This window comes from Emys orbicularis, chromosome 6 (genome assembly GCF_028017835.1).
Source record: "Emys orbicularis isolate rEmyOrb1 chromosome 6, rEmyOrb1.hap1, whole genome shotgun sequence".
Classification (NCBI taxonomy): domain Eukaryota; kingdom Metazoa; phylum Chordata; order Testudines; family Emydidae; genus Emys; species Emys orbicularis.
The window spans coordinates 31,420,778-31,443,917 of record NC_088688.1 but is presented as its reverse complement, the minus strand read 5'-3'; positions in this window follow the sequence as shown (position 1 = coordinate 31,443,917).

The following is a 23,140-nucleotide window of genomic DNA, read 5'->3' as shown; positions in this document are numbered from 1 at the left end:
TGCATGCTGGATTTTGTGGATCCAACTCTTCAGTGCCTCTCTCTCCCTGTGCATTGTATAAGGACCATAGGTGCCTAAATCAGGACTGAGGATTCCATTAGGTGGCTGGCCACCTAAATGTTAGACTCATCATTGCAATGCCTATGTCCCTTTTGTGAATCTAGCCCCAGATCTCCACAGTTTGATTTAAGCACCATTCTGTAACTGACAGAGTAGAGGGGACACACATATCTGCCCAACCCATCCCAAACATCTAGGACATCAAAAATGAACTCCTTCCAGTTTATAGACTGCATTTCATTTTTCTTTAGTGTTTTTCTCTACCCTCCTTTCTGTGCTTTTATCATACTCTCTCTTTCTCCCACCCCTTTCTTCTGGTCTCTACCTTTTTCCTTTCTGTCTTTTGTGTGTTCCCGTTTTCAGTCTTTCTTTAAGTGTACAGAAAAACAAACACCACTCCAGTCCAATTGGAACTTTCAAACCCACAACACTTAGGTGAATTAGATATTAATCAAATTGAGTTTTCCTATCCCTAATTAAACAGAAACAAACTGTCTTGGTTACGATTTAGTTCATTTTTTGGGTCCCTGGTTAGATTCTTCAAAGAATATTGTACTGCTTTTGATGGACATGATCTTTAATTATTTTCAGCTCTTGCAGTGATATCTTTTATACACTGTACATCCTAAAACAAAGTGAAAGGCTTTAGACACCTAAGATAAAAGTCCAGAGTCTTATTTCTTTGACAGAAAAAAGAAATGAGTTCTTGAGGGATATGTTGCTTCAGGCAAATCAAAAAGAAGTGATCCTCCTAATCAAATAAATCCATATACACAACAGCTGGGGGCAGTAAATCTTCACTATCTACAATTCTAATGCATGCAACTGATTCCCTAAGAGCAGATGCACTGGAGCTGCAAAAAGGAAATGATCTAACATTATTTGTAATCATTTTGCATGCAGGGTATACAGCACTGCAGGCTTTATTTCATTTCTAAACCACACACAACAGCCCCATTATGTGTAATAATAATATATTCACATAAACATCTCATATTTATGTTGAATATTTTTCTTTGCATTTGAATTGCTTCAAGGATTTAAATACATTATGTCAGTCTAATCAGATTCACAGTAAATGTCTTCCTGGAACTTTAAATGTTATGTGGCAAATTCTTAACTTTAATTAACTTCTCCTATTACCATAGTACAGTACATATCTGCCATGCCATATTTTAATAAACAAATTTTGTCCTAAATGCAATGAATTTTCTTCCAGGTACCTATGGGCTCAATTTTGCCATGTGGTATGTAAGTGGCTCTATAGAATGTAGCGCACATTCTATGCCTGATTGCATTGAGGACACTCAACACCTGATAGGATAGGGCTCATAGAGAGTTTTTAAAATGTTTCCTGGTATTATATATGTCACACCCTTCTCTCTGTAAGGCCAGACTGCATAATACCAGTAGTGCAACCATATGGACCTCACAGTGAAAAGAAAAAAAATATTAATTTTAGGCATCTTTAAAATCAAAATTCTACATGTGTTTAAATTTTAGGTCTGGTATCTTGAGATCTACCAGATCAAGAAACAAGTCCTTGGACCGTAAACCTATCACTTAACCAGCCTAGAAGATTTTCAGTTCCTGAACACTGGTTACATGAAATTTAGAGGGTAAAATCCACATTATACAGATCTTCTTCTGTGGATTCTCCATTACTGTAGGTTTGCCACCATTCTATATGGTTCTCTGCTAATCTGTACAAATATCCACACTATATAGATGGCCTTACTTTAACCATAACAAACACAAAGATATGGTGAAGATTGTGGGAATTATGTATTAAATTTTATGAAAGTCATATCTATACCTATTTCTGTGTATCTGTGGGCTTGGGTGATTATGGTATTGCTGGCTAAAAGGTAGCTAAGGGCTGAATTCTGGAGGAACTCAAAAACAAAGGTTGTAGAAATAATCAATTGCCTGATGCTCAGAAAGACAACACCAGGAATCCATTGTGTGAAGAGTACCTCTAAAATCTGCTGGAAATACTCAGAAAACAGTCAGGTCAAGTTCATGTGTCCTGTTCAAAACCCCAAGGGATCTTCAGGTGGGAACTCTGAACAAAGGAACTTTGGAATAGATAAATATCAGCCAGTCACAGTTCAAGGAGAGAAGTGTATAGCAGGGCCTGAACACCATTTGCCCTGCTGGAATAACATGATCAGTAGAACATGGGATTCAGTAACCTGGTGCCCCAGTCTAAAAGTTAGGTGAACTATAGGGTTCCATTCTGAGTGAGCTGCAGGTTTAGGTCTAGCACTTGAAAGACGTGTCCTCAGAGACACTGGAAGAGAAATCACAGGTGCAGCTCATGTCTGAATCATAACAGATGCATGTTGTTTTTAGAAGGCTAAAAGTTGATTGAAAATCATGGGCCAATATATGTTTGGGGGAGATGATACAGCACTTGTCAAACCAGCAAGATGGTTTCCATCACTTCCTGAGGCCATATGCTGGAGACAAGACTGATTTTGCACAAGAAGCACAGAAACTTAGTGTAGCATAAACAAGAATACCCCTTTCTGATATAATTTAACATTAAAGTGTTACTCCTCGGCATCCATTTCTCATAAAGAATTGGGTCATATTGCCACATTTGACCATAACAGTGATCCATCTCTGACAGTGGCCAATATCAGACACTTCAGAGGAAGATGCAAGAAACCTTCCTTGTGGAATAACCTGCCCACAGGGAAAGTTTTTACTCCTAACCCCCATTCATTAGAGGCTGGCTTACACCCTGAAACATGAGGGTTTATATCCCTTCCAAAACACTTGGTTTTTTTGGTTTTGTTTATTTATTTGTAATCCTCAGTATTATGACTCATCCAGTCACTGCAGTACTTGGGGGAGGGGGAACAGGCACACAAATGCTAAAGACAGGAATGAGAGGTGATTCATAGATTCTAAGGCCAGATGGGACCACTTGATCATCTTGTCTGACCTTCTGCATAACACATGGTCTGACCTTCTGTATATCAGGCCACAAACTTCCCTGAAATAATGCCTGTTTGAACTGTGAAGGGAGCAAGTTACTTCGATGTTCAAACACAAATCTTGGAACTTTAGCTGATAAAAGCTGGTTGCTCAAGTTAAATCTGTCTCTAGTTCTTAGGTCTTACTGAACATGGCAAATTTTAAGGTAGCAGTTTCTCAGGGAGAATTGCTTTGGAATAAATGTACCTGCCACAAGCAGTCCTCGCCTTCTGCAGGGACAAATTCAAGCATGTTTATACAGCTTAACAATGCTCTTGTCACAGACAGAAACAGGTAAGTATTATCAAATAATCATGAGGACTAGTGAACAGAATTATTATTATGACCACTGCAAAGAAAACCTTGCTGTGCATGTCTGAATCTCCGTGTGTACTCATTATATTCCACCATACTTCTCCAGCCTTACAACATGCCTCTAAAAGTAGAATTCCTCTTGACGACCAGAGTGTTATCTATATTCTATAGTATAGAATTAAAAGTATTTGGGCTACACTTTCTTTGCTGACTTTTACATAGTGGAACCCCGTTACAGTCAATGGTATTGCCAAGCATGTAAGTCCACACAAATTGTGGCCCCCTTAAATCTTATGAGGATTGACATTCAATTTGTCATCTAGATGTGTAAAGATTCAGGCTACTGATGTTGTCCTATCACTCCAGAGTAAATAGAAGAGCTAACAACTGGAAGTGTGTCAAAAGCAGTTTATCTGAAGGTCTGGTACAAAGAGAAGGGCTAATTCTCCTACTGGCCTATTCAGTAGAAATCAAAACAGAAAACATTTAGTCAGTTAGCTCGAAAATGTGGTTGGATTTGATTGCTTTCAAATAAAAAACATGTTTCTTAAGGGAATATTTGCCATAAGCAATTGACAAGGAATCAATTCTCCTGTTCTAATAAATTCTCATGCAAGCTCCCGAGGGCAGTAGATCTTTATTATCTTCAACTGTAATTCACAATCCTAATTCCCTTAAAAACAGATGTTCTGGAACTGCTAAACAAAATATTCTTTCCTTATTTCCTCATACAGGGTGTACAGATCTACAGATTTTTACATCACTGATAAATCATGCACAAAAGGCTTTATTTACTAGTCTCTTCCATCACATTATGGATAAAAGTCCTGCCTCCCCTCCCCACCTTAGCCTACCGCCTGCCCCCAAATACCATGTTAAATTAGCATTAAGACTTGTACAGTTGTATTGTCAATAAAGACAAAATCACTGTAGCACTATTTGAAATAGTCATACAGTCAGAATACCCATAAAATAGTATTGGTGCACTGAAAAAAAAAAGATCAAGAGTTTAAGTGTGAGTCTGATGTTGTTATAGGCAGTGCAAATAGCACTACCTATTGTTAAGCCTGGCTGAACATTTCCTGTATTAAAGGTCATTTCGGTTGTTCATAACTTTCACAACATTTTGCCTTTCTCGTTGAAATCTGGTACATACCTGCTTTCAGTCTAGAGTGGATTTTTGCTGAGTTTCATAAAGGGGAAAAATGGCTGAGTGTTTTTAAAAATGGAAGAAATGAAAAAAAATGCATTTTTTCAGCTGAAGGATTAAAATACTCTGAGCTTTTTAAAATCACTCTAGCGCCTCATTGGAATGGGGACAGTAGCTTTGACAGAGACAAAATTCAAAAATAGTAGATGTGCCTCCCATTGCAAAGTTTGAATTGGCTGAGTTATAAGGGATTAAAAATGTACTCTGTATGTGTGCACTGGATTCTGATAAACAATTAAAAAGTAATGATCTCCTAAAATTCCGTTGTCACTGCACACTGACTAGATGATGCCTTGGGCTCCTTTGGTTGGTCTGCTTAACAAAGCAGAGTGGAATTTCAGATTTTATAGGTGAAGTATTGCAGAACACGTTCTATGAAGGTGAATCCGGAACGAGGCAGATCTGCTCATAGATTCATAAACTGTAAAGCCAGAAGAGATCATCATGATCACCTAGTCTGACTTTCTGCACATCACAGGCCATGGAACCTCACCCACCCACTCCTTTCATAGGCCCATAACCGCTGGCTCAGTTACTGAAGTCCTCAAATCTTGATTTAAAGACTTAAAGGTACAGAGAATCCACCATTTATTCTAGTTCAAATCAGCAAGTGATCCATGCCCCATGCTGCAGAAGAAGGTGAATCCCCCTCTGGGTCTGTGCCATTCTGACCTGGATGAAAAATTCCTTCCTGACCTCAACTAAGGCAATCAGTTAAACCCTGACACCTGGGGAAAAAATCTCTCCATCCAGTGCCCCATCTCTGGCCATTGGGGGATATTTGCTAATAGCAGATGTGGTTGGGTCATATGCCATTGTAGGCAACCTCAATATCTCATCCCTGCTGCTAAGGGATTCTCCTTCCTTCTGTACATTAACTGGAGAAATGTATACAAGGAAAAAGTGCTTTTGAAGGATTCCTGCCTTTGTTCATGTGACATAGAATGACACATAGGGAATGTGTGATGGACTTCACACACCAGAGCGACACCTCCTGCTGACTGTCTCATGGATTAGCTCTCTCAGCCAGCGCACCCTGTCTTGGTGGTGCCTCAACCACTGCCTTCTCCACCTGCAGACCTGTCTCAGCCCAGGAACTGCAGCATCCTTTTCATAACTCGGCCATCCAGCCATGCCACCATCTGTGTTTTCCCCCTCCGGGGGGAAGTATCTCCCAGTTTTATAGTCCAGCAACTTCCCCAGTGGTGAGTGGAGGGGTGGGGGGGACCTGGGTCCATCCACTACTCTGTAAATAGCAGCCTCCTGCTGCCTCTCCTCAACTTTTCTGCCAATACTGCTTCAATTCTCTGGGCCACTTCCCTGCAATCCCAGCACCTTCTTTACTTTCTTCTCAGAGCCTCGAGCCTGCAAGTCCCAGCAGCCAGCCAAGGGCTCCCTCTTGCTCCTCTGGTCCCTGCAGGCAACTGCTCTGTCCAAGGTGTTACCTTCCAGCAGCCCACTAGGGACATAGTCCTCTCTCTTTGGGCTTCCTGCAGCAACTGATTGTCTCTTGCCCAGTAGCTCCTTTTATGTAAGCCTGCTCAGCCCTGATTGGTTGCTCCATGCAGCTTCTCTTCGACTGGCTGATCCCTGCACAGCCTCCCTAGGCTGCTTTTAAACCCTTCCTTTCTGGTGTGGGGTGAACACCCCATCACAGAATCATACAAGTGTTCCATATTGTACAATACATATTGTACATCCTACTTCTGCCTAGAAAGTAGTAACATGTGTGTGACGGGTTGGATCACAGAACCCCCCTGGGAGCTGCCACCTGATGTGCCAAGACTACCTCTGATTTTGTTTTCCTTGCCAGCTCAGGACTCCAGCACCCTGTCTTGCTGAGCCAGACACTCCCATCTGCTCCAACAAAGACCCAGGGTCTGAATTACTTGCCCCAAAGCTGCAGGTTTACCTGAAAACAGCTCACAGAAGTGTGCTTGTCTTTAGCACTCAGATGCCCATCTCCCAATGGGGTCTAAACCCAAATAAATCCGTTTTACCCTGTATAAAGCTTATGCAGGGTAAACTCATAAATTGTTCACCCTCTAGAACATGGATAGAGAAATATGCATAGTTGTTTGCTCCCCCAGGTATTAATACATACTCTGAGTTAATTAATAAGTAAAAAGTGATTTTATTAAATAAAGAAAGTAGGATTGAAGTGGTTCCAAGTAGTAACAGACAGAACAAATTAAGTCACCAAGCAAAATAAAATAAAATGCGCAAATCTATGTCTAATCAAACTGAATACAGATACGATCCTCACCAGTTCCAGAATGCTCGCTTTTACAGACTAATCTCCTTTTAGCCTGGGTCCAGCAATCACTCACACCCCTTTGTTCCAGTTTCTTCCAAGTATCCTGGGGGGTGGAGAGGCTCCCTCTTTAGCCAGCTGAAGACCAAATGGAGGGGTCTCCCATGGGTTTAAATAGACTTTCTCTTGTGGGTAGAGACCCCCCTCCTCACTCCTATGCAAAGTCCAGCTCCAAGATGGAGTTCTGGAATCACATGGGCAAGTCACATGTCCATGCATGACTCACAGTCTTTTCAGGCAGAAGCCATTGTCCACATGGTATCTTGTATGTCTCCAGGAATACTTCTTATGTGGATTGGAGCATTCCAAGATGCATTGTTCCCCAAATGCTTCCTGATCACGTACTTAACCTTGCGAATTCCTTCCTAAAGAAGGTGACCAAATGCCTCACAAAGCTTACTTAGAAATCAAGCAAGTACACAACCAATATTGTTAACCTCAAGTACAAAATGATATATGTGTACAAATAGGATGAATAGATATAGTAGACCATAATCTTTACAGAGATATGTTACATGGCACAGGTAGCACAAAACATATTCCAGTTATGTCATATTCCCATAAAACCTTATGGGAGGTACCGTCACAATGTGGAAAAGGAAACTCCGTCTAACGTACATTACAAGAATCTAAGGATCCAAAATGAAACCCCAAAAGGCTGAGAAATAACTGTGCTTTAGATGTATGTTGTATAATACAATCTTTAATTACATGATTAATATGTATTTTGCACAGAAACCCATTCTCATTCAGTGTGCATGAGGGATAATTTACAAAGCAAAGTTGTGTAGTGAATTAGTCTGAGATCCAGAGCAGGGTTGCTCTGGATCTCAGTTGCATGGTGCATCAATAATAAGGCAGGTGCCTACAACATCTCTGTGTCCTTTAGTGCAGAAGCTGTAGCGAAATAAGCAGGGATCCACTGTAAGAGGTAAAATGGTCTTATAAAGTAAGACACAGGATTAGACTCAGGAGATCTGTTACTTCATCTACTACAAATTTCCTGTGTGAGGTGATCTCAGAAGTACAGGTCCATCAATGGCTATTAGCCAAGATAGTCAGGGACACAAACCCCATGCTTCAGGTTTCCCTAAACCTCCAAATGCCAGAAGCCGGGACTGGACAGCAAGGGAAGGATTACTCAGAAATGCCCTGTTTTGTTCATTCCCTCTGAAGCATCTGGCATTGTCAGAGAAAGGATACTGGGCTAGATGGACCGTTGGTCTGACCCAGTATGGCTGTTCTTATGTTCAGACAACTCAATCTATTTATTCCTGGTTCTGAATCTGTAAAATGGAGATAAATAACACTTTCCAACCTCTCAGAGGTGTTATGAGGATATATTTGTTAACTTTTATGAGGCACTCAGGTAGTATTGCTGATGAATGCTATAGAAAAGTTTAAGAAAGAAAGAAAGAAATCTTATTGAGTGCACTGTAAATTAGACATGGGGCTCAACACTGAACAATGAGGATAAAAAGAAATATTGATCAGGTGCCTTGTTCACTGAGTTCTGTCCATATTGCATAATGAATAAGGTAAGAGTTCTGCAGAAATAATATTATCTAAAAACATGACTAAATGTGATAGTGTAATGCCTACACAATGGGGCAGAGTTTGCACAACATTATAAATAAAAAAGTTTACCTGATAAAGCGCATAAAGAAGATCCCTTTTACTCAATCTCATGCAGAGCACATGTTCTGTATCACAGGTTACAAGGGGGCGCTGTTACAAGTAGTGATTGGCCTGAATCTGAATTTCCCATACACATGTACACACAAACTTTGAGGAAGTTCTTCTGATCCAGCTCTGGGTCAAAAGTTCACATCTTGAAGCTAGAAGTGAAAATTTTAGTTACAATCTAGTATGTTAAGCAGGTGTCTGAAACCATGTGATTTGGTGGATTCCTAGAGCTTCACCATGGATTATTAGCATTAGTTAGATATATTATAATCATACCTATATGGCCCAAGAATTCTAAGTACCTCAATGTTTCTGTTCTTTATGGAGAAGAGATTTGATTTTGGGTAATGTATTCTCATTAAAAGCTCACTGAGTATTTTTCCCTTCTGTTTCTGCCCATTAATGAATTTCTTCTCTCAAAGGTATGTATATTTGAAAGGCGCAATTTATAAAATGTAGTACAATGACATGAAGAAATGTATATTTTATTATTAGACCGTAAGAGCATGACCTTACACTTTGCACTATTGAATTTCATCCCATTTTTGTTACTTCAGTCTTCAAGGTCATCCAGATTTTCCTGTGTAATATTCTGATCCTCCTCTGTATTGACGATGCCCACCCAACTTTGTATCATCAGCAAATTTCATTAGCACACTCCTACTTTTTGGGTCAAGGTCATTAATAAAAATATTGAATAAGCTTGGTCCCAAGACCAATCCTTGAGGAACTCCACTAGTAACCTCCCTCCAGTCCAATAGTTCAGTTTTCAGCACAACCCATTGCCTTCTCCCCTTTATCCTTATCCATCTTACAATTATTGTACTAATCCCCATCTTCTTTAAGTTAACTAATATTTTCCCATTTGGGAAATTACTTTGCTGAAGTCCAAGTATACTACATCTACTACATTTACCTTATCTAAAAAAATCAATTATTTTCTCAAGGAAATAAATCAAGTTAGTCTGGCATGATCTACCTTTGACAAATCCACATTGCATTACATCCCTTTTTCCATCCACCACAAATGTAATTATTCTTTCGTTCACAATTTGTTCTAAAGTCTTGCATACCAGTGAGGTTAGACAAAGGTCTGTAATTGCCTGGATCACTTTTTCCCCTTTCTTAAATGTAGATACATTGTTTGATCTTCGTTTTTATAACTCTGTAAAACATCAACTAATTAATGTTCACTGTTTACATACTGTATACAGATTCTTCATTGTGATAGCAAACATACGACAAATAACTAAGAACAAATGTTCATTTTCTCATTTTACCAGTCCTGTGAATATTAGCTTAACTATTTCTCAGCTTTTTATAGTTACATGAAAAAATTCAGAGAACATATGCTATTGCAAATAAACGGGATCAAATTTTGAAGTAAGCTCTAGGTTAAAGCTAAATATATAAATAGAATTTTTTCACTTTCGATGTTTGACATCTGCAATGCTTTACACTAACTATAGAAATGTTGCTTGGAAATTTTCCACTAAGACAAGTGGTACATTTTATCAGATATATCAGAAATATATCTTCAGTGTGTAGCATTCAGGATTTGTTTGTTTTGGGGTTTTTTTTGCCTGTTCACTCAATGCTCCTTTAGAATTGTTTTGTTTGATTTCTGTCATCCTCTATAAATTAATATATATCATCAGGAATTATCCTTATATTAAGAGACTGCTATCTTCTGAAAGGAATGTGTGAGAAAACTACAAAACAAAAGAGACAACCTGTAAGCAGGTAGAGTTCCCACCCTGCTCTGGACATGATCTACGCTCAACAAAACAGATCCTCAGCTAGTGTAAAACAGTGTAGTTCTATTGACTACAGTGAAGCTATGCCAGTATATCTCTGCTGACTTACTATGTTTTGTGCAAACTTTCTGTCTTGCTGGGATATGAATATTGATAACTCCAATAACAAAAGCATAACCTTCAGCCTAAGTTTTCCTTCTAAGCTTGGCTGTTTTAAGCTTTCTTTGAAAAGAGCTATGTCCCCAAACTTAGATCCCTCCAGTCAAATAGCTACAGCCACCTATCTTAGACAGGAAATGGAATGAACAAGCCACACCTGCCACAATGAGGAATCAGTCAGCATTTTCCTGTAGGCTTCCAGCACCTGCTAGTAGGGTGGGTCAATGAAAAAAACACTACCATCCTGTTACACCACTATTTCCCAAATGAGACAATGCTCTTGTAACATTGGAGGTATCTCCCCAATGGAGTATATGAAGTTGTGTTAATGAAATAAAATGTCATGCTCCTTGATCTACAATAGTAAACAGAATATCAAGGCAAAGTGTTTATGAAGTGACAGACCACTTTTAGAGCCAAACTTACATTAAATTAACATCAAATAGAATCACTTAAAACAATAATGAAGTTTTTAATGTGGACACCTGTATTCTCTGCTTGTGCAGAGTGAATTTTAAAAGGGGCAGTTGAATTCCTGCAGCTTTAGAGGCTTTGATGGTTTCTGCAGCAAAAAGCCGCTTTGAACACCAGGGAGGCAAGCAGAATAAACAAGAGTAATTGAATCTAGCCCTCCTTATGTTGGAAAAAAAACTATGATAGGAAATCTTGATAAATCAGAAGGCAGAAACCTACCACCAAGAAATATCAAGGAACACAGTGAAGAGACTGGAGCCGAGAAGAATTGCTGCAACATTGCAGCAGCAGTGGTTAAAAAGGAACCGGTTTTAAGAGGATGGTGAGATATATTAGGGACTCCTATATCAGCTCAGCAGATGCATGTGTATGCCTCCTATTGGGGACACAGTTAAGTAACTTTAGAACTGTAGGCTTAACTTCTCAAATCTGAGTGCCAAAGTTAGGCTCCTAAATCCATAGGCAGGCACCTAATGGTACTGATGGAACTTGCAGCTGTACTTGACTTAAGAGGATGCTCAGGACCTCTGAACACCAGGCCACTTAATATATGCTGCTGCCACCCATCACATACTGTGACCACAGACCCAGGAATGGACATTTCTTATCATTCATACTTTTCAAGGAAGGAATGTGTTGTACAAATTTGTTCAGATAATGAATGGGACTTTGTGTCAGCTGTGGAGTGCAGCATACATTTAAAGTATAATATTACTTTGGGTCCTGAAGAGTATTTTCCTTAAGGGGAGGGTATTTTGATTTAGGGATAGGATACATGCATATGAGTAAATAATAGACTTGCTCAAACTGTCATATCATTTTCATTGTATTTTACCAATGCTTCAATTCCACCCAAACTGACCAGGGTGGTGGTGGTTGATCTTGGAAATAAGGTGATTTTGTGAGAGGTCTGAGCTGCAAAGTTAAGATCTGAAACAGAATTTTCCCCAATTTTAGGATCTTCTGATGGGAGGTGCTTTTTTACCCTTTGTTTAGAGATAGAGGCTAGTTAATAAATTTTGATCCTGATTTACACTTACCACAAAGTATACAGGTCTCTGCATCCAAGATTTCACTTCAGAGCCATCTCCTTAGAAAATCCTCACCTCTTCACACTTCCCTGTGTGAAACATGTTTTGAAATTGCACTACTGTTGCACTCCATTTTTTTAAATTGTATCTCTGTGTATGATAAAGGCCCAGATACTAGGCTGTGTCCAAGTTGGAGCAGCACAGGATGGGGCCTCAAACACATACTAGAGCCCTATTAATGGCTGCCTGAGTTTGTTTAAAATTGAAAGTTGATCTGGCTGTGGTCCAGTTCCCAATGACTGATAACTTTGCTATACAAGTCATGCTGACCCTGAATGCAAAAAACACTCATGCACAAACACACAGAGTGCCAGAGAGAGTCAATTATACCAGTGGTTTTCAAACTTTGTTTCTAGCGACCCAGTTAAAAAAAATTGTTGATGCCCGCAACCCAACAGAGGGTTTGGGGTGTGAGAGGGGCTCAGGGCTGGGGCAAAGGGTTGGGGTACAGAGGTGAGGGCTGTGGGGTGGGGCCAGGAATGAGGGGTTCAGGGGTTGGAGCGAGCTTTGGGGTGCAGGAGGGGATCAGGGCTCTGGACTGGGGGTGCAGGCTCTGGTGTGGGGCTGCGGATGAGGGACTTGGGTTGCAGGAAGGGGCTCTGGGTTTGGGGGGGCTCAGGGCTGGGGCAGGGGATTGGGGCGTGAGGCATGGGCTTACCTTGGGCGGCTCCTGGTCAGCGGTGCAGCAGGGGTGCTAAGGCAGGCTTCCTGCCTGTCTTGGCACCGCGGACTGCTCTGCGCCCCGGAAGTGGTCAGCAGCAGGTCTGGCTCCGAGGCGGAGTTGTGCAAGTGGCTCCGCGCAGCTCTCGCCCCCAGGCACCGTCCCCCAGCTCCCATTGGCTGGAAACCAGCCAAAGGGAGTGCAGAGCCGGTGCTTGGGGTGGGGGTAGGGCACAAAGCCCCGTGGCCTGCCTGCCTAGGAGCCGGACCTACTGCTGGCCACTTCCAGGGCGCAGCGCGGTGTCAGAACAGGTAGGAACTAGCCTGCCTTGCCGGGAGGTACCGCTGATGGGACTTTTAATGGCCCGGTCGGTGGTGCTGACTAGAGCCGCCATGACCCACTCCCTTAAATTCTGCAATCCGTACTGGGTTGTGACCCGCAGTTTGAAAACTACTGAGTTATACCACAGTTCCTGTAAAAATATCACTAGATGGTTTCCTAAAGCCTCATTTTTTCTCCTTGTTTGGAATTATTGAGATTAAGGATTGGACTAATTAAAAGGAATCATTTAACCATTTCTTTTAAGAATATTTCTTTAGCTGCTTTTGTAAATTTAAAAAGGAATCCATGAATCACTTGGATGCTATCAGAAATTAATAATAAGCACAGTTACATTGACATGCACTCATTAACAACATCATGCCGACCACTGATCATTTTTGATGTTAAATCTCTGCCAGCAAATGGGTTCCTACAGGCACTGTCTAACCAGTCCATTGGAAAGAATCCCATATTGAAAAATTCCTTGGAAACCAATATTTTTCAAATTCTACATTGCTGCACATGTACCCACAGAAAGTTCTCTGGACATATTTTGGAAACAAACAAAAAACCATCCAGAGTCTTTTTAGTTATATATTTTACATACTGCAGTGGCAAACAATGACTGAAATATTGGTGAATTGAATGATTTATGGAATTCCATGAATCACATAAAGCTCCATGCTAACAAAGGCTCACTGGTATTTTTCTAAATGTGAAAAATTCACACAGGGATTTGCAACAAAGGCGCTCCCGTAAGCGGTTTAGGTCCAGTTGTGACCAACCCTAAATCTGAAACAAACTGGTGTTCTACATCTGTACATTACCAATTTACAGCAAGTAACCAAATAACCGTATAATTATAAACTTTGTCCTCACTTCCAGCTACTCCCTTGTTACCCGCACAAAATTCTCTGTTACTCGTACACTCTAGGGGCACCCACCCTTACCCTGTTCCTAGGGCTCAGGCATAACCCTGTTAATTTAGGAACCTCTGCCCTTACTCTTCCATGGGCGCAGGGCATAACCTTACACACTGCAGGTTTGTGGGGTCTTTTACTAGTGAAAGAGCCTTACACAGTAATATCCTACTTAACCTCTATTTAACAATTACCAAAACAGAATGCATACGCTACACGTACAATGCTCACCACTCCCAATGAGATAGAAGAACTTTTCTTGATGGGCAATCAGAATCAGGTCATCTGGGAGACTCCAGTTTCTGCACGGTCTCATTGGCAGAATGTTGAGGTCTGGCAGCTCTGTTCTTGGGGCTGTGTCCTGGAGTTGGTTCCCAAGAGCTTCCTTTTGGACCCCAATTTATATAGTGAAACTTGAGTTCTGTTTAGCTATACCTTAACCAATCATTTTACTAAAATTTTACTAACCAATCGTAACATACTGTAACAAAATTCTCTAACCAATTATACCCCACCAGCTTAATTAATTTACGCCTAGAAAAATTAATTATGTAACAGACAGAAACAATCAATGAACCAGACAGAGATCATACAGACAAACAATGGAGAAGTAGGGACCATAAAGATAAAACAAAGAAATGAGGATTTCACAACCACAATTATTGATAAGTCATTTCTTGCCAGACAGAATACTATCAAACTAAGTTTTCTTAAATCATCTTAAGATCTGTTTCTTTATCTGGTGATAGTGGGTGCTATTAGGACAGGATCTCCTTCTTAACAGCCCGATATTACATTGTTTTAATGTAATTTAGATGGAATGTGAGGATGTGACTTTCTGCTTCTTAGCTCATGGCTGCTGCTCCAGTAATATGGCTGCAGACAAAGGCCTTAGGCCTTACAATATGGCTACAGGAAAAGGCTTTATCCTTACACCCTCTCTGCATTGTTTGTGACCATCACTCATATCATGTAAGAATTTAGGTCCCAATCCTGCAAGGGCTTATCCGCATGCTTAACTTTACACACTGAGCAGTCTCTTTGGCTTCAGTGGGGAACACTGTGGGAGTTCAGATTCAGAACCAAACTTTTCAGCTCAGACTTCTCTCTACTGAGAAGGGGGACAGTGCTCTCTGGGGCTCTAGTACAACAGCAGTTGTACCAGATCCCACCATAGCCAGTAAATTTCTAATTCCAGCCATCAAAATATAAGGAAGGTGGGGGAAGTGTGGCCCCTAATTACACAAACAGAGGAGCCATTCTGACTAAATTCCACATACACAAGGGGGAGGGAGTAGGAGGAGAAATCAGTCGTCCCTTAATGTTAAAGGAAAAAATCAATAGGGAAAGGCATGTTATTTTCAAGTTCCCAATTGGGTGGTGCTTCTGGCATAAATGTCTGTTGTTATCAAGTCAGTTCTATAATTATTGTATTTGAGTGGATTTCTTGTTGAAATGAGGAAATTCATTCAAAAAGCATGGTGGTCACTATTTTGAGAGGTGGACAGTCAGATAAAATACCTGACATTTTCACTAGCTTCATAACACCTCTGAATTCAGAAGGTGCCCAAATTTCACATTAATGGTTTGGTCCATCTTTACCTATGATCTTTCTTTCTTATAAATAGATTCTTTAACAAACACAACAGCAGAACTATTTGTAGAACAAGTTTCTGCTAGAACTGTGCCATGTAAGGATATAGCCATATTTCCCAAATATTGCCTCTGCTGTCTCAATGTTTCTAGGTTTCCGGGGGTGGGGGTGGGGTGTCTGTCCTCAGTCTCCTTTTCATCCCTTTTACTTGTCTCTTGGGTGACATCATTCCTATGGTCTCAGTTACCACCTCTACACTGATAACTGTCAATCTACCTCTCTGCCCACCCTTGAGACATCTCATTTGGGATCTCCACAGCTGATTCCATAAGCTTAATTTGTAACAACCAAACCTGTCTTTTTTTCTTTCCTGTTCCTTCCAGTCTCCATCACTGTTTACAATTCCACTATCCTCATAGTCAGTTGAGCCTACAACCTTAGGGTCTTCAAATTCTTTCCCCATCATATCCAGGCATTTACCAAATCCTGCCACTTCTTCTTGGATCATATTTCTAAAACCCACTCCTTCCTCTCAGTCCTTCCTCAGACAGCTGTAGTTAATGTCATGGTCTTTTCTCAAATAGACTACTATAATTTTCTCTTCTCCAGCCTTCCCATTATCTGCAGTTGCATTGCCTGGTGTGGTGTCTAATTTATACTGGTCAGGAACTTTCTCTTATATTTCTGTGCAGTACCATGTACATGTATGGTATGTTGTTGTACAAATAATTCCATATTGAAAAAGAGTGTGTGTTAAAAAATTATAAAGTTGCAAACTGAGGCACTCCAAAGGTAGAAAAAGCCAGAATTAATGCATCTCCATACATTCCATCATGCTCATTCGTTCCCTCTGAATGTTCACAGTACAACTTTAGCTGAACTAATTTTTCTATAACACACTAGATCTGATGAGTGTGATCCTGCCACTCCTGTACCTACCACATATGTATTGAGCAAAAGGTTTCTTGTACCCCATCACCAAAATGTCTAAGTGCTTCCAATTTAAATGAAATCTGCATTTTGGGGCACTAGATTACAGGTGGTTTTCTGCTGTTTTCTCTTCTCTGGATAAGGAATAATTATTTTAAGTTGCTATCATCATTGTGGAAATGCTTTCTCAAAAAAGGAAGGTCTTGCAGCATACTGGCAAAGTGGCCAGACTTTGGATTAGTCTGACTTTCTCTAGAAATTCATTCCTGAACTGAATCCCCTTGATCAAAGCCTGATCTACACACAAAGTTGTACTAGTTTAACTAAAGATGTGTTTTTAAACTAATTTCATTAAACTAGTGCAACTACTCTTCTTTGGATCAGGGTGATAGCCCTGAGAGAGTGAGGATTACACAAAGCCATTTCTTCTGCTAAGTTCTTCTCTCTAGGTGCTGTGGCAGGGAACGTAAAGTTTTCCTGCTATTCTTTATTAGTTGGTTTATGCCTACTCCCATTACTTGTCCCAGTCTTTCCTGGAGATTTATTCTGCCTGCTCCAAAAGCACATTCATTGTGCTCCCCCTTATCACAGGATGGGCACACCAGGGCTTTATACCAAACACCTCTTATTGAAAGATCCATCCACCTTAACACATCAGTAACATTCTCAAGTACCTGACAGTTTGCTTGAAAGGTCCATTGTTTATCTGGAGCACTTTCTGACTGTGTTCTGTTCCATGAGATTCCCTTTCAGCATTTTCTACAGAAAACATTTCCATAGCCTTCTAGCGTGCGAGGCCTGGGTCAAACAACAGGCATTTTTCCATTGCCTCTCTAAATAAACAACAGACCAGTTAGCCATGGGAAGTGTCATGTAACATATCCATCAGGTTCACAATGTTCACTGAGCCTATTTTGATTCCGATAGGATGTTTTCCCCTCATTCTTTTTTATTTATTTATTTTTTAATGCAACAGGAATCTCTCAGCCAAATGTGACAGAAGTAGTTGAGCAATCAGTGTATATGATTTTATTCCTGGACTATCTAGTTGTATCAAACTATGTAATAAGGTGAAAGCTCATGGTAGAGTTGCCATCATAGTAATTTGCTTAAAGATGTTATCTTTGGAGTGCCCCAGAAGCACTTGCCCCCAGCAACAATCCTTCAACTCTCAAGATTCCATTCATTCTGCTACTGATACCGTTATCTTTTTCTTTCAAGGAGTAGCTCTTTATCTGTTATTTGAATAGTATCCATAATCCCTTACCCTTTATGATGGGGGGTTTCTTTTTCATCAGGGGAGGTTTCCCTCTTACAAGCTTTCAGAGGCTTTGAAAATACATAGAGCTCAAAAGTTAACTGTGTTATTATTGTCAGGTAAAACCAGTCATTACATTGTTCCTTCTCTTTCTCTTTTTATAAACACTGCCCAGTTTTTCTGTGTTATTTCCCCTCCACCTCTTAGAGGAGTCATAGTGGAATAATAATCTTTTCTACAGTGAACTTTCAAACGCAAAATAAATGAGAGAAACACCAGCCTCCAACTCAGCAAACTCTCCGTTCTGAAGCTGCTTTTGTGCAAAGCAGAAAGAGATAAGATGTCTGTGGCTATCTCATCGGTTTTAAAGTCAGCTGTTAAAGGTAAGGTGGGCTATTCCTGTACTGTAAAGCCACATATAGCAATAACCTTCACACAGAAAAGAGATTCTATCACTAATTAGAACAGAAAGCACTCCACTCTACCTTCAGGAAAAGGCAGACACTTGTTAAGCTCAGGTCTTCCCTGTGAAGAAAAGGAACTGGGTAGTTGAGGACTTGGCACATTCTACTTAACCCTTCAGTTATATGGCAGTGACTCTTGTGTGATTCCTGAATTCTGAGCCTGTTAGTGAGCTTCCAACCTCTCACACCTGAGCCTTGAGAACCCAAGAATGGGTATTGACTATAACACTTACCTTTGGAGAATAATGAGAATGGCTATTACTGTTTCGGGCTGCAAGTGAGCCAGTGACTTACAGGGGAAAAGTCACTCACACTCCCCTTTCTCCCCTGCCTTGGTTTAGGAAGCCAAGTGGAAATACCACAGTAGATCACACAAGTGGAAATTGTTAGAGGTTTGCTCTCCAATTCAGAGTCTGACATCAACAAGCCATTTATTCAAAAAGCAGAGTTTGTAATTGATACGTTGCTGGAGTCATCGGTATGATAGATTTGGAGGTATCTTTTAGTTTTTCTAATGTTAGCAAATAGCCAGATTATCAGAGGCTCTGAGCACTCATTTCACCTCTGAAAATCAGACATAAGTGGTTAGAATGAGAAAAATAAGATGAACTCAAACTACGCTCTCTGTTAAGCCATTGCAATCCTATTGAAAATAATGGGATTGCAATAGCATAAATCATGGTAGTATTTACAGCTTATAGTAGTAGTGACAGTTACCTTAATTCTTTGTATTTCTGCACTAATTCTATCTGTTCCCTACTCCCTCCATTAACCATAATAAATACAAAGATCTCTCTTCATAAATAATTTTAAAATTCCCTCAAACTTCTTTGCCATGACCGGTTTCTCTTTCCTCTTTACATAAACTAATCTTCTTATGTCAGCCTCTGAACACAAGAACAAATTTATTCAGAATTGTTCCTTTTGAGATCTGCTACAACCAGTTGTTCACAAACAATTGTCTTCAGAGTTCTAACTGGTCAAATTGTGCTGGCTTTGTTGCTTGCCTCTCCCTGCTAAATTACATTAAAAGCATATAAAATGCATTCATTGCTTTCCTATGGTACTTTTCCATGTAGACGATTACTGTATCTGTCAGAAGGATGTTATGCAGTGGAGGAAGGTGGTTTTCACAATCATGAATGAGCGGGAAATTGGTCCATGAGACAATATTTCTATATAGATGTAGTGCACACGATGAAAAAGTTTGAGAACCCTTGTGCTACTGGTATTTCAACATGTGCTGCTAGACAGCAATATCAATAACCCGAGGAGGTTCAGGAAAAGAGAATAAAGGGATATCAGGTGGCCAAGTTTCTCATTTATGCCAGGAGATGCAAAAAGAGTAATGGTAATATCAGGTGGACAGGATCGTGTGAGCCTCAGCCACATGAGATTGGTCTCAAGTTAACCCTCATATATTCAGGCTGAAGAGAATGGCTATGCATACAGATAAGGAGGAGCATAAGCTCAGAAAAAATGCTTTATCAAACTAGACACTGATACTGCTCTTCTTAATCAAGAGTGCAGAATTTACACTGCTTCATTTCAGTATGACTGACTATAAGTTAGCTGTGTGTAAATCAAAAGCCATACTGCAAACGTAGGTAAAGCAGATAAATTATAAGGTTGTTGATATAAATAAAGAAGGCCTGACTCTGTTCACATTCACTGCAGTTTCACACTGGAGTAGCTCCGTTGATTTCAGCAGAGTGACTGCTGTTTTACCGCTTTAAGACAGAAGAGAATTGGGCTAACACTTGCTAGTAGTGATTATAATGTCACAGCAGTAGGTTTACATGGCTATTCATCAATCAGAATGAATAGATTTATTTTATGTCTTAATGAAATTAAAATATTCCATCCAGTAAGTATAACAAACACATTTGGGTCAGATTCTGATCTCATTTATTTGGGTGAAGTTCTGGAGCAGCTTCCGTCAATGGAGTTACTCTGAGTTGACACCGGTTTAATGGAGATTAGAATCTTACCATCTGTATTTAAAAGCTAGCAAGATTTAACTAACTACTTGATGCAGATCATTTCCTACCCCAAGGAAAAATCCATTGGAGGGGGAAACATTATGCAGATGAGCACGGAGCCTGGGATCTAACCATGTGGATCTTGAGACTTGAAAGGAATCTTGTCCCCTTGTCAATCTAGTGGATTTCAGGGCATCCAACTAGAAGGTCTGTTGTTCAGACTAATCCCCAGGAGCCTACCTCACGTGCCAAAAAAGGAATGGCTCTCTCAGGAGCCATGCTGCCATGGGCTATATCCACCAGCACCTCCACTCCATCCTCCTTCCAATGGTCACACATGTGCTCAGGGCAGAGTGAAATTCTACTGGATTATCAGGGGACAGCAGCAGTCACCCGGCTGTACCTTACCCTGCTCTGATTGTCTTCCTCACAAAACTCCCCCACAGAATCACAAGCACACGATGTTTACATACAGGGGCCTTTTGGAGGCTCAGAAAGAAGATGGGTGTAATTGCGTGGCTTCCTGGCTTGCCTGTGGTCTGAACATCCTGGGGCTAAACCAGTCAAGATTACAAAATGAGCCTCACCTGTGGGGAGTAGGGTGATCTACATAAGAACATAAGAATGACTATACTGGGTCAGACCAATGGTCCATATGGTCCAGTATCCTGTCTTCTGACAGTGGCCAGTGCAAGATGCCACAAAGGGAATGAACAGAACAGTGCAACTGTTGAGTCATCAGTCCCCTGTCATTCACTCTCAGCTTCTGGCATACAGAGATTTAAGGACACCTGGTGCATCAAGTTGCATCCCCAACCATCTTGGCTAATAGCCATTGATGGACCGATCCTCCATGAACTTATTTAATTCTTTTTTTCAATGCAGTTATACGTTTGGCCTTGACAACAGTGAGAGTGAGAGTGACCACACCTCAACACAGTACAGGAGTTACAGAAAATGATTTGATTAGCAGCACACAGTGACTGGATTGGATGACCCTGCATGCCCCTCCCCATGCATCGAGGATAAGACAAGAAGCAATGGATTTAAATTGCAGCAGGTTTAGGTTGGACATTGGGGAAAAATTGCTTTCAGGGTAGTTAAGCACTGGGACAAATTGGTCTAGTTAAGTCCTGCTTTGAGTGAAGGCCACTGGACTAGATGTCCTATTGTGGTCTCTTCCAGTCCTACACTTCCATTATTCTTATGATTCAATAACTCAGGCTCATTTTGCTGAGCATGTATGTCATGTATACTGGGGCTAGATACTTAGGTACTGGATATAGACATAGCTCTACTGACTTCTCTTTGATCTAAGGAAAGAAGAGGGAAGCTAATCAATAATTGATTTATTTGGCTAGGAGCACTACTGAGAAAAAAATGGAGTAGGCTAGGGGTTTTAGCTTACTATTTAAACAGGTATTGTGAAAATCAGCAATGCTGACGTAACTTACTTCTCCCAGATGCTTCCTAAAGAGTAAAGACAATTCTTTATATTTAAATAGCTAAATACTACAGATAAGCTCTCAAGTGTGACCTTCCAGATGCCATTTGCAATAGCACCATTGAAACTCTCAGACAAGTGTTTGGATTTACAGGCTTCAAGATGCAATTTTTATTGAAATAAACACAGTATTGAGATTAGCTGGCACCTCCTAGTGCCTGTGGTCACTACTAGTGTATCTTACAGTGAAGGCCCCATATTCCACAAACAGAAGGAACAGACTGTATATCTGACTTGCATGTGGATTTAACATGATGGCATGGGATATGGGCTAACAGTATACACAAGGGATGCACGGATCGCCAGTTATGATTATTTTGTGTGCAACTGTCCAATCAGAATGCATAACTGCAGTAATTATGTGAACAAATCGGGCACATGATTGCATGTGCATTTTGCTCCTAATTTATTTTTAGATCAAGCCCTTTCCTTTCTTGTATTGTGAGGCAGAAAGAGAATATCTGAGCATTGTAATGAATGTAATAATGTATGTTGATGTCTGCTACTCAAGTGCTGAGTGATCATCTTTAGAATACTCAGGTGATTCTGCTGAATACAGATGCCTACATATTTTCTGAACTTGAAAGGTCATCGTAATTACATCGGCAGCAAGCTGCTGCAAGAAATGTAATCTCTGGGTCATCAACCTCATCTAAACTAAGAAGTTTCTGTTCCTTCATTCACGCCTGAGCGTGTCAGTGAAGGAAGAACCTAAATTGTGCCACTGAACACCATGGGTGTAGTCTGTAATACCTGTGAATATCTGTCTGCTCCTAACTAGCTGGAAAATGTAAGATCAGAAAAATGTGTGATGGACCCTGAAATCGATTTGGATTGGTTCTGTAATAATTTATGAATAATTATGTTGGCCTGCTTATTGGGATGCTTACTGTGTGACTAATTGGTTTAACTCAACAAGACTGTCTGGAAAAACAGGCAGGAAGGAAAAGGATGGCTTAAGATAAAACATCCCTCAACAAACTCTTGAGAGTTTTTAATGGACAATGTCAGAGCCAATGGCTCTCAGGACTCCTGCTCAATGTCTGGCTGAACCTACAGGACTTGGTTTGACCAGAAGACTCAAAGCCTGGGAAAACAGAAAAACCAAAGAACTATAGCAAGGTTTAAAAGGGACCCCTCTCTCAAGAGAGAAGCGATAGTTGTTTGGGGGAACCAGACAAACACAAGGACCCATTACGGTTGTCTGGAGAAGCAAAGCTTGCCATCAAACAATGGTAGGGCTTTAGGTAAGAGAAATATGTGTTCTCTGTTGTTTTAAAAATCATTTTTCTCTAACTGCTTTTTTCCTACTGCTAAATAAACAATATTTTTGTTTTAAGAAGCCTGTCTGATAGCTGTACACTACTGGTCACAGAGTATACCAAAAGGAAGAACTACAGGAGCCTGAACTCAGAACTGATGGATAAACACAGTTGATGCACAGGGTACTGTAAT